Source organism: Thermobia domestica, chromosome 10 (genome assembly GCF_964235325.1).
Source record: "Thermobia domestica chromosome 10, izTheDome1.hap1.1, whole genome shotgun sequence".
In the NCBI taxonomy this organism is placed as follows: Eukaryota; Metazoa; Arthropoda; class Insecta; order Zygentoma; family Lepismatidae; genus Thermobia; species Thermobia domestica.
The window spans coordinates 153,307,463-153,319,929 of record NC_137463.1 but is presented as its reverse complement, the minus strand read 5'-3'; the positions used below and the strand labels follow the sequence as shown (position 1 = coordinate 153,319,929).

The 12,467-nt window shown below is 37.5% G+C and overlaps 1 protein-coding gene across 1 annotated transcript in view; it reads right to left on the bottom strand.

Moving 5' to 3' along the window:
- The window catches only part of LOC145662781 (methyl farnesoate epoxidase-like), a 733,391-nt gene extending 721,265 nt beyond the window's left edge, over positions 1 to 12,126 (bottom strand). The window contains exon 1 of the mRNA XM_081728654.1: positions 11,972 to 12,126. The gene's annotated coding sequence lies outside the window, so the exon portion shown is untranslated. The remainder of the gene's footprint in view (positions 1 to 11,971) is intronic.
- Between the last annotated feature and the right edge of the window lie 341 nt (positions 12,127 to 12,467).

Genomic DNA, 12,467 nt, shown 5'->3' with positions numbered 1-12,467 from the left:
AGAGATGTAGTAAAGGGGGTGATATCAGGAGAGCGAGAGTGTGTACGAAGGTTGCAATTGATAGATTGTAATAAGGAGGGTGGTACTTTATGTTGGGTTGCGAGGCAGATATTAGCGGGAAATCGCAAAAATGGAAGCTTCTTACCTAGTTCACAGAAACTGGCCTGTCATTAATGGCAGAACACTGAGGAGGATGAGTAGGATAATTATACTACAAATTAAAAAAGCCGAAACAATGGTTTATGCATAAGATTTGGTCAGCATTTTTTTTTTCTGGTGGCAGTTTTGTAAGGTTCTAGCTCTCTCAAACTGGTTAGATTGTAAGGTCAGGTCACTCGGGTCAGTTGTCGGGTTAGGTCACCTCGGGTTGGTTCACTCGGGTCACTTTGGGTCGGGCCAATCGGGTCAGCTCTGGTCGGGTTGTCGGGTCCGGTCACGGGTGGGGTCGGGTCGGTCTTCAACACATATAATTTCCACGAAAATTTCAATATACCACGGTTTATACCTCATTAGACTTCCAATAAAACATTTTCAATGATGTGTACACCATGTCACCATTTTTGCATGAGGGAATTTCTAGAGGGATTTTGTGGGAATTTGATGGTGTAGATTCCTGTGTGTGTGTGTGTGTGTGTGTGTGATACCTTACAGGATACAAGATGTCGAGGAAGTGTGTAAATAAACCGGACAATTTCTGTTATGTATGTAGGGAGCTGATATTTAAATCACAACGTCAATGTTTTACTCCACTTGTGAGGAAGTGTTATCAGTTATATTTTGGTTGCTGTGTAGGAGACCAGGATAAGAACTGGGTTTCTCACTACATTTGTTGTACTTGCGTGAAACGTCTGACTGGGTGGGCAAATGGTGGACGAAACATGAACTTCGCAGTACCGATGATCTGGAGGGAACCAAAAGATCATTCTTCAGACTGCTACTTTTGTATGACACAGATAAAAGAAATAAGCAGTAAATCTAACCACACAGTACAGTACCCTAATTTGCCATCAGCAATTAGGCCAGTTCCACACATTGCAGAATTACCTGTACCAGTACCTCCTCCTCATCTTACGGTAAATGAGGATTACGTACTTGAGGCAACTATTGATTTCCAAATGAAGATGATGATCCTACTTATGTAGGAAGCACATCTACATTGGATCCCCATCTGATAACTCCGGGTGAACTAAACGACCTCGTACGGGATTTAAAATTCTCCAGGACACAGACAGAACTTCTTGATTCTAAACTTAAGGCTAGAATCTGCTCCATCGTGACACTGAAGTGTGTATTTTTCAAAACCTTCATACAGTGTTTCAAAACTATTATTCTCAAGAAAATGATTTAGTGTATTGTAATAATGTCTGTGCTGTGATGGATACACTTGGACATACACATATAAGTACAGAGTGGAGATTGCTTATTGACTCTTCGAAAACTAGTTTTAAGGCTGTCCTTTTGCACAATGGCAACAAATTTCCTTCAGTGCCTTTGGCTTATGCAACTAATATGAAGGAAACCTATGAAAACATCGAAATAGTATTAGAAAAAATTCAGTATGAGAAATACAAGTGGACCGTTTGCTGTGATTTACAAGTCATTTCTTTGTTAATGGGTTTGCAGCTTGGTTATACTAAATATTGTTGTTTCCTCTGCGAATGGGACAGCAGGAACAAAGCGGAACATTGCATCAAGAAGGAATAGCCAACGCATGTATTAACTCCTGGACAGAAGAATGCTGTTTATTCCTCACTGGTGAGCCCTGATTAGATAATTCCACCTCCTCTTCACATAATGTTGGGGCTCTTCAAAAACTTTGTTAGGGCAATGGACAAAAGTAATGCAGGATCTTGTTACCTCAAGGAAAAAATTCCTCGGGTTAGTGACGCTAGGGAGTTTTGTAGACCCCCAAATAAGATGTTTGATTCGTGACCAAAAATTTGAGGATCTATTAACTCTGGTTGAGAAAGCAGCTTGGTGTGCATTTAAATGTTTAACAGAGATTTTTTTAGGAAACAAGAAAGCCCCAAATTACCGTGAAATTGTGAGTGATTTCCGGCAATCATTCAATGAAATGGGTTGCAACATGTCCCTTAAAGTTCACTTTCTGGGCTCCCACCTGCATTTATTTCCTGAAAACCTTGGTGCTGTTAGTGATGAGTATGGAGAACATTTTCGTCAGGACATTTCCTCCATTGGAAAAGATACCAGTGACAGTGAAGTTCAAAAATGCTAGCTGATTCTGTTGGACACTTAAAAGAGATGTTCCACAAACCAAACACAGAAGAAAGTCGACAACTAAAACATATTAGTTGAGGTAAGTAAGTGTGCATTTATTAAGAAGATACCACTCACTTCTTTTGTGTTATTTATTAAGTAGATATAAAATGGTGACACGGTGTATACATCATTGAAAATATGTTTTATTTTAAATCCAATAAGATATAAACCGTGCTTATATTGTAATTTTCGTGGAAGTTATATGTGATTTTATCTGCACTAATAAATATTGTAAAATGAACAGTACACATAGCATATTTTTTATATAAATATGTTTATTTCTGTAGAATAATGCTATTCTTATGAAACTGAGAGGGCTTACTAAGTATAAATCAAGCTAATATACAATATAATTTGTGCGTTTATATACCTAAGGTACCCAAGCTACAAGTATGAAAATGGTTTAAAAAAAAAAGAAAAAGGAAAAAGAAAAGAAATTTGAGGGGAAATTTTCTGAAAACACCTCTGTCACGGGAAAACTGAGAGTGATGGAGAGAAACTGATTGCAGATTCGAATTCTACGTGAAAAGTTCTATTAGAATCAGGTATTTTCTTCAGTGGGCCAGAGAAAATTTTTTTTTTTTCGACTAGTGTAATAGGTACCATTTTCAAACTCAGTAACCGTTATTCAAACCGGTTAACGTTGATCGCAGATATTAAAAATACTCACATCCGTATATTATTTAATACAAACGAAAATTTTATCTGTACATTTCTGCACAAACGATGTATAAACGATCGCGACAATTTGTGGTTCAATCGAACATGGTGGGACTAGCACGTAGACAACTCCCCTTTTTTTCGTTCTGTCCGCGCACCTGATAGCGTAGGAAAAAACTTTCGCCTGCGCATTACTGCCCAAACGATGTACAAACAATTGAGATAATTTGCTTTTGAATCGGACGTAGGGAGGTGCTACCAATTAGGCAGCATATACATTGTTATCGCTTAGGCGTGCCCGCAATTGTGTACAAACGAAAATTTCGCCTGCAAATTTCTGTACAAAACCGTAACACACAAGTGCGACAGTTTGTGGTTGAATTCGACATGGTGGGAGGGCTATTAATTAGAGAGCCCATAGTTTGTTATCGTTTTGGCGGGGCCACATTTATGTGCAAACGAAAATTTCAGCTGCACATTTATGTACAAAGGCGTACAAACAAGTGCGACAGTTTGTGGTTGAATTGAACATGGTGGGAGGGCTACCATTTAGACAGCCCCCACTTTGTTTTCGTCTGGCGGCGCCCCTAATTGTGTACAAACGAAAATCTCGCCTGCACATTTCTGTATAACTATATTCAAACGATTGCGATAATTTGTGATTCAATTGCAGATTGTGGGGGGGGCTACCATTTAGACAGCCCCCCACTTTGTTTTCGTTCTCGCGTCGCCCCTAATTCTGTACAAACGAAAATTTCGCCTGTACATTTGTGTACAAATGATGTACAAACGATTGCGACAATTTGTGATTGAATTGAACATGGTGATTGGGCTATCACTTACAAAGCTCCCCACTTTGTTTTCGCCCCGGCGACGCCCCTAATTATGTACAAACGAAAATTACGAAATGTACATTTCTGTACAAACGATGTAGAAACGATTGCGACAATTTGTGATTGAATTGGACATGGTGGGGAGGCTATCATTTAAACAGCCCCCCACTTTGTTTTCGTTCTGGCGGCGCCCTTAATTATGTACAAACAAAAATTTAGCCTGCACATTTCTGTACAAACGATATAGAAACGATTGTTACAATTTGTGATTGAATTGGAAATGGGGGCTACCATTTAGACAGCCCTCACATTGTTTTCGTTCTGGCGGTGCCCCTAATTGTGTACAAACGAAAATCTCGCCTGCACATTTCTGTATAACTATATTCAAACGATTGCGACGATTTGTGATTCACTTACACATGGTGGGGGGCTACCATTTAGACAGCCCCCTCTTTGTTTTCGTTCTGTCGTCACACCTAATTGTGTAGAAACGAAAATTTCACCTGCATATTTCTGTACAATCGATGTACAAACGATTGCGACAATTTGTGATTGAATTGAACATGGTATTGAACTATCACTTAGAAAGCTCCCCACTTTGTTTTCACCCTGGCGGCGCCCCTAATTATGTACAAACGAAAATTTTGCATGCACACTTCTGTACAAACGATGTAGAAACGATTGCGATAATTTGTGCTTGAATTGGACATGGTGGGGGGCTACCATTTAAACAGCCCCCACTTTGTTTTTGTTCTGACGGCGCCGCTAATAGTGTACAAACGAAATTTTAGCCTTCACATTTCTGTAGAAACGATGTAGGAACGATTGCGACAATTTATGATTGAATTGGACATGGTGGGGGGTATCACTTAGACAGCCCCCACTTTGTTTTCGTTCTGGCGGAGCCACTAATTATGTACAAAAAAAAGTTTCGCCTGCGCATTTCTGTACAAACGATGTAGAAACGATTCCGACAATTTTTGCTTGAATTGGACATGGTGAAGGGCTACCATTTAGACAGACCCCACTTTGTTTTCGTTCTGGCGGCGCCATTAATTGTGTACAAACGAAAATTTAGCCTGCACATTTCTGTACAAATGATGTAGAAACGATTGCGACAATTTTTGCTTGAATTGGACATGGTGAAGGGCTACCATTTAGACAGCCCCCACTTTGTTTTCGTTCTGGCGGCGCCATTAATTGTGTACAAACAAAACTCTCGCCTTCACATTTCCGTACAAATGATTTACAAACTTTTGCGACGATTTGTGCTTGAATTGGACATGGTGGGGGGCCATCACTTAGACAGCCCCCACTTTGTTTTCGTTCTGGCGGCGCCCTTAATTGTGTACAAACGACAATTTTCCTTCACATTTCGGTAGAAACGACGTAGGAACGATTGCGACAATTTGTGATTGAATTGGATATGGTGGGGGTTATCACATAGGCAGCCCGCCACTTCGTTTTCGTTCTGGCGGCGCTCCTAATTATGTACAAACAAAATTTTCGCCTACGCATTTCTGCACAAACGATGTAGAAATGATTGCGACGATTTTTGCTTGAATTGGAGATGGTGAAGGGCTACCATTTAGACAGCCCCCCACTTTGTTTTCGTTCTGGCGGCGCCCTTAATTATGTACGAACAAAAATTTAGCCTGCACATTTCTGTACAAACGATATAGAAACGATTGTGACAATTTGTGATTGAATTGGAAATGGGGGGCTACCATTTAGACAGCCCTCACATTGTTTTCGTTCTGGCGGCGTCCCTAATTGTGTACAAACGAAAATCTCGCCTGCACATTTCTGTATAACTATATTCAAACGATTGCGAGAATTTGTGATTCAATTACACATGGTGGGGGCTACCATTTAGACATCCCCCACTTTGTTATCGTTCTGTCGTCGCCCCTAATTATGTACAAACGAAAATTTCACCTGCATATTTCTGTACAATCGATGTACAAACGATTGCGACAATTTGTGATTGAATTGGACAAGGTGGGGGGCTACCATTTTGACAACCCCCCACGTTGTTTTTGTTCTGCTAGCGCCCCTAATTGTGTACAATCGATAATTTCGCATGCACATTTCTGTACAAACGATTGCTACAATTTGTGATTGAATTGGACATGGTGGGGGGCTACCACGTAGACAGCCCCTACTTTGTTTTCGTTCTGGCGGTGCCCCTAATTGTGTAAAACGAAAATTTCGCCTGCACATTTCTTTACAAACGATGTACAAAATGATTGCGACAATTTGTGATTGATTTGGACATGGTGGGGGGATACCATTTCGACAGCCCCCAATTTGTTTTCGTTCTGGCGGCGCCCCTAATTGTGTACAAACGAAAATTTCGCCTTCGCATTTCTGTACAAACGATGTAGAAACGATTTGGACAATTTGTGATTGAATTGGACATGTTGGTTGGGGGCTACCATTTAGACAGCCCCCCTTTATTTTCGTCCTGGTGGCGACCCTAATTGTGTACAATCGAAAATTTCGCCTGGACATTTCTGTATAAACGATGTACAAATGATTGCGACAATTTGTCCTTGAATAGGACATGTTGGTGGGGGGCTATCATTTAGACAGCCCCCACTTTGTTTTCGTTCTGACGGCGCCCCTAATTGTGTACAAACGAAAATTTCGTCTGCATATTTGTGTACAAACGATTGAGACCATTTCCGATTGAGTCTGATAAGGGGGGGGCTGTCTAAATGGACGTCTTATTTTCACCTCTATTGTAATTAAATTCTTCCTCGAGAAAATCTGTAATCAACACTGTCAGTAGCTACGTCCTCGACTAATATACCTTAACAAGTACAGCTTTATTTTCGTATATTTTTCAACAGTTAACGAATTTAAAACTATCGCGAACAAGAATATGTAGTCAACTTCTTAAATACTTCGCTCGCAGGAACCCGTTCAGCGCGTGCAACAAGCAAAAACAACGTGTTTGGCGTCTCACAAATGAAAAAGGGGAAAAAAGAAAAGCAAAAGCAGCACGGCAGTGCCTTATCGCAGTCAGAGCTGACAACATAGTTTCGGTCGTCACATACGCCAATGGTCCTACAAGCGGTGTACAAGAGTTATACAGTTACAATATACGTTGTGCCACAGTAGCGCTACAGGCGGAATGTGCACGAACTACAAATGAAAATGTTCCCTTACAAGCATCAGTCACTGTTGCACCCTCTTTACATTCTACTCGTCCTTTTTTCTCCCACTTTTTGACCTTGACAAGCAGAAGTACCAGGCTTTCCGAGTTCACAACCATAAACTGTTTGTGTACAGAGTACGTTTTGAGTTCTTCGAATGACTGTGCGCGCGAAGAACAAGGGTGATGACCAGGCTACCGTATACGGAAGTCAGAAACACCCGGTTGCAATAATAAATGTAAAATATAAATATGGAGCCTTGACAATGCCATGAGGATATATATATATATATATTAAAAATGCTGAAATTTTGTACCAAGTTGTGTGAAATATTGAAGAGAAAATTCTTCTAGATACTCTGCAATACCACTAGATAAACAAACAGTTTTATATATACTATCATTAACATCAACATTTTGGATATCTCTAATAACTCAGATGGCATGGACGGTGCAATGCGCATCAATTATATCCTAGTGTTAAATACGACGATCATGGTATAATGTATTTTGAATGAAGAAGGAACATAGTTACAAGAAACGAAACATTTAACTTTTTCTAAAGACTTTAGTTCGAGTGTGCTGACATATCACATCTCATCATGTCCAAAAGACTTAAATGATCTTAATGCCATTTACAACAACTGTTATTTCAAACCGTTTCAGAGATACCAAACATATGAGTAGTGATTGTTATACTGCTTAAAATGACGTATTTGTTTTAATTTTTTTTATAATGATTATTGCTTTGTTTTGCTTTTATGGCATTACAACTATAGCTTTTGGTGGTTGGTGGTTTTAATTACAACAAGTCGCAGTTACATTATTTTAAGCAGTGTTGCCCAAATTGCTAAGTATTATTCTAAATATAGTGCAAATAACGTAGCTAAACTATAAAATATTTCAAAATTACTTGTAATATGTTTTATGGTGCAAGAATATTTTAAAAAAGACGACGCATATCATAGTCTTTGGGGTACTTATAATGTTAATGTCAAAATTTTCGTTCCAGCAATACATGCAAATGCAAATTGTAACTGAAATCAAATATCACTGAAAACTTTTCAGTAACACTAGTTGTCCCCCTAAACCTTAGGCTTGGTGTACACTTTAGATTAAAACTGTGCTTAATTAAAAATTCTAATTACACCCTAAATTACATTTCACTTGCTTTAGGAGGAACAACCGATCACCTCAAACTCGATCCATAGCATACAGCAATATGCAATTATTCAAGGACTTATAATTGGTAATGCCCATTATTGATTTTTGGTATAGTTTGTTTTAGTTTAACATCCCACGTTATGCTAGGACAGCTAAGGGAGAAGTGGAGCTACTGATTATAGTGGAATCCGAACCATTTCGGTCGTTAAACTGCACCCCCACCGGGAATCGAACTCAAGAACATAAGTCAAGCGTGCTAGCCGCTAAACCGAATCGGGGTCCTCACATTGTGTTGATTTAAATCATTGAGTCAGTGCTGCCAGATCCGAAGATCAAACAATACTGTGTCTGTACACCAAAGGTAGCGGATTTAGACTATTTGTAGCCAAGATATATAGAAATGAATTATTGGCAACTAGTAACTGATACTAATGAAATAGTTTTAACATGGACTGGAAAATGTGCTGGACATATTGCAAGAATAAATTATGATCGATGGACGAAAACAATTCTAGACTAGTTACTGCGAGGCTAAAACAGCGTAGGAAACGTCCACACACAAGAAAGTGTGACGAAATCAAGAACCACTGGGGAGTAATCTGGAAAAGAATTGCCCTACATAGATAGTTGTGGAGAAGACTTGGAAGACCTTCATCCAGCAGTGGATTGATAATGGTTGATTATGACGATCGTGATGATTTTATTATATTTGGATGTCAGAGGTAAACTAAACCAAGTCATAATTTCGTAATTTTACAGGAGAAGCGAAAACCGTTTCCTTAAGTGAGACCTATAGTATTGTTTTCCAAACTATACTAACAAGGGACATCACCCAATTGTCCGGCTCCGATTTCAATGAAATTTTTCTAGCTGATAGAGGACATATATGTATTATTTGTGATGACAGAAATTTTTGCCATGGTGCATGTTTTCTATTTTTTTTATATATATATATATATAATTTTTAAGAGTTGTGATGTGGTTATTAGAGATTACTGCAGAAGTCCCTTACTAACCTTTGTAAACTGAGCGTTAATGAAAGAACAACCATGTAGATACATATAAGGCCTAGGGGGAAGTTGTATGGTAGGTATGACCTTGACGGAAGCCATCTTGTAACCCGCCATTTTGAATTAAGGTCAAGTTTTTTAAATAGGAATAGGGTAATATGATACATAATTTCGGGCTAGAATTTAATCAGGAAGACAATGGTAAAGCTAGTTTTGAGATATACCCATTTGGGGAAGTGTTACACGCATTTAATTGTTAGTTTACTACGTACGAAAGTCCGTTACCTCCGCTTCTAACCCGCGTATTAATGATAATAAGTTGATAAAAGCTTCGGTAATACATATTACGCCTAGAGGGTAGTGATACGGTAAGGATATCCTTGACGGCAGCCATCTTGAAATCCGCCATTTTGAATTAAAGTGAAGTTTGAAAAATGAAAACCATAGCATGTGACACATTATTTTAATATCAAATTTTCCCCAAAAGCCAATGGTATGCTTATTTTGGTTCTATAGTTAACCAATATGAATTTAGGGCTGCTTCTAATGTGCACCAAACGTCCATTATTAAATCTTTCAAATTGGCAACACTCCTAATTTTCCCCGCATGTTTTAAGATTCCAACTGGCACTTTGCAATTGTTGCCATAGATCATGTTTTCTAAATTTATTACATTGTTTAAGAGTTGAAATTTGTCAGTTCATGAACAGTGTTCGGAAAAGCATCCAGCAATCTTTCTGAATTTTGAACACTTGCCATGTAATTATTAATTTTAAACGAGAATACATGATGAACCTATGGACCAATGTGACGGAAAGAAATACAAATGAAATTATAACAAATTGGTGTTATATGAACAAAAAATTATCAGGAAATGTAGCCTACATGTTGCGCAAACGACAAACAATAAAATATTGTTAATAAATACAACTTTAAAGGAACAGCAGCAATGATAGAAAATATCAAAGAGGCATAATATGACTGTTCCCAAAACATTGTTTGTACCATGAACATAATATGAAAACAGGTAACTTGTTTATAAAAAGGTGTCACTTAATTGAGTTCAAGATCAATACTGATTATAAATCTCATAAACAAGAATCATCGAAGCAGGGGCGGATCCGGGGGAGGGGGCGATCGTCCCTCCCCAGAAGAGGAAACTCTTATTTTTTATATATAAATAAAACCCATCCTAAAGTTTGGACCCTTAAAAGTAGCAGTATGACAACCCACCCCCTCCCCCAGAATTCGGTCCTAGATCTGCCCCTGCATCGAAGACAATCGCTAGAAAACGCATGACTTTTTTGTCTGACTAGCTAAAAAATTGCCATAGAAAATAAATAAATATACAATAAAGAAATAATTATAAAACAAAAGACCCTTGATTCACACAACAATCATATATCGTTTTCCTTTTTGAAGTGAATTTTCATTTGATTTCTCGTCTCATCTACTATACAAGCTACGTCTTCGGTATTACCTGAATGCAAAGTTGGAGTTGTTTCGTTGTGCGATGATTCATGTCAGTAAACGAGTTTTTGAATGGCAGGTATAGGAAATAAATAATTATATGGAATGGGAAATAAATAATAACATGGCAAGTGTTCAAAATTCAGAAAGATTGCTGGATGCTTATCCGAACACTGTTCATGAACTGACAAATTTCAACTCTTAAACAGTGTAATAAATTTAGAAAACATGATCTATGGCAACAATTGCAAAGTGCCAGTTGGAATCTTAAAACATGCGGTGAAAATTAGGAGTGTTGCCAATTTGAAAGATTTAATAATGGACGTTTGGTGCACATTAGAAGCAGTCCTAAATTCATATTGGTTAACTATAGAACAAAAACAAGCATACCATTGGCTTTTGGGGAAAATTTGATATTAAAATAATGTGTCACATGCTATGGTTTTCATTTTTCAAACTTCACTTTAATTCAAAATGGCGGATTTCAAGATGGCTGCCGTCAAAGATACCCTTACCGTATCACTACCCTCTAGGCATAATATGTATTACCGAATATTTTATCCACTTATTATCAATTATATGAGAGTTAGAAGTGGATGTAAGGGACTTACGCACATAGTAAGTATAAACAATTAATACTGTATACCTGTAACGTTTCCCCAAATGGTCTTATTTTAAAACTAAATTCACCATTGTCTTCCTGATTAAATTCTAGCCCGAAATTCTATATCATATTACCCTATTCCTATTTAAAAAACTTGACCTTAATTCAAAATGGCTGCCGTCAAGGTCATTCCTACCATACAACATCCCCCTTGGCCTTATATGTATCTACATGGTTGTTCTTTCATTAACGCTCCGTTTACAAAGGTTAGTGAGGGACTTCTGCAGTAATCTCTAATAACCACATCACAACTCCTAAAAATTATAAAAAAATAGAAAACATGCACCATGGCAAAAATTTCTGTCATCACAAATAATACATATATGTCCTCTATCAGCTAGAAAAATTTCATTGAAATCGGAGCCGGACAATTGGGTGATGTCCCTTGTAAGTAGTAACTAAGTAGTAGGATGCTTTCAGACTCACATTATTACACCACTAGAAATAACATAGTCTATTAAAGAAGTATTATATATATATATATATATATATATATATATATATATATATATATATATATATTAAACATTTACTAGGTAAGTTAGTGTAAAAATGGATCCAAAATTTAACGAAACTCGTACAGCGAAAAATGAATTGACTCTTCAATTCTTCACGTTGGTGCAAAACTTCGAAAATTAATACAATAAAAAACTAGAAAGTTAAGAGTCACTTGTTTTGGCGAGAGAGGAAGAAAATAGATACAGATCTCTCGAATTACCTAGATACTTACATGATATGTATGTCTATGTTTCGCAAGAAATTTTCAATCAATATAAAATGTCAACCTAATAAACGTACGATTAGTTTTCTCGAAAAAAGATCGCATTCACAGCTGAGAGCTCAGGAATAAGGTTAATCTATGTTAGCACTAGATATATGCTTATGTATTGCATTACGACCTTATGAACTTGTATAAGAAAGAGAATGTATTTAAAATGAGACGCGAACTATGCGAAATATCGGACTTTGAATCTAACTTGTTTGATAACCCAACCCGAGATCACACATAGAAAAGATGAGTGCCCTAGCTCAACTTGAAGCAAAATATATTGTTGTATAATTTATCCTATTTGTTAAGATAATGAACTTAACATTCTGTTTTTAAAATGACAGTCAAAGCAGAATATATTGCATAATAAATGAGAAATTATAAAATTTCAATTTCGGTACGATTAAATACATTCGTGCTGCAGTGTGGCGTAATTCGTTAGGAGGTATTGAACAAT